General features: G+C 34.8%; 1 long non-coding RNA gene across 1 annotated transcript; it reads right to left on the bottom strand.

Annotated features, from left to right (window-relative positions):
• Positions 219-753, bottom strand: LOC110270399. Its single transcript, XR_002359875.1, has 3 exons — positions 709-753; positions 419-634; positions 219-318 (listed from the first exon to the last, which is right to left on the bottom strand). It is a non-coding gene; the product is annotated as an uncharacterized LOC110270399 (long non-coding RNA).

Genomic DNA, 753 nt, shown 5'->3' with positions numbered 1-753 from the left:
ATAATTTATCGATAAATTATAACTAGTACTTACACCAATTACTCTTACTTTATCATTAATATATGAGCCATCTTTTTTTGTGTGCACTGTAATCCATAACTCCCCTCTACCGACTCTCTTGTTGTTCCAAATGTAACAACAAAGCTTTTGCCATTACCATATTCCACAAAATAAAGGAAAATTAAGTCAGAGATAGTCCAAATAGTGAATAAAAAAGTAAAGTACCTCTTATTCCATCCGCCGTGCGAAGCTTTTCGAACCGCCAGTGTGGGTATATAGTTGTTTTGATCGATTGATCGTGTTTTTTCTGCACTTCTCCTATTAGTCCATCAGAGACAAAGGGCAATTAAAAACTGATAGAAAAAGACTCAATGCAACATAAATGGTATTGTTGTGTAACAATGATACACTAGATTACCTTCGTCTCAGCTTTGGTGCGATAGTCAAGGAACCATCTCCAATGCTCTCGATCAATTCTCGACAGGCGATGTTCAATATTTTGTTCAGTCGTGAATGCTGGCTCATAAAAATCATCATACAACCTCAGCCTTGTTTCCTTCCAAGACTTCCCCATATTTTTCAAAATATTTTTCTTGATAGTTCCTTCGCTATCTTCATCAAAGTGAAAATTTTGCTACACAGACAATACAAGTTGTTGATAATTGTAAAAATAAGCAGATTTAAATCAAAGGGGATATAAACTTTTACCTTGACACATTCGTTATAAACCTTATCTTTAGTGGTAATCTGACG

Source organism: Arachis ipaensis, chromosome B03 (genome assembly GCF_000816755.2).
Source record: "Arachis ipaensis cultivar K30076 chromosome B03, Araip1.1, whole genome shotgun sequence".
In the NCBI taxonomy this organism is placed as follows: domain Eukaryota; kingdom Viridiplantae; phylum Streptophyta; class Magnoliopsida; order Fabales; family Fabaceae; genus Arachis; species Arachis ipaensis.
Note: the sequence above shows the minus strand (reverse complement) of the source record. Positions and strands in the feature narration are given on the sequence as shown.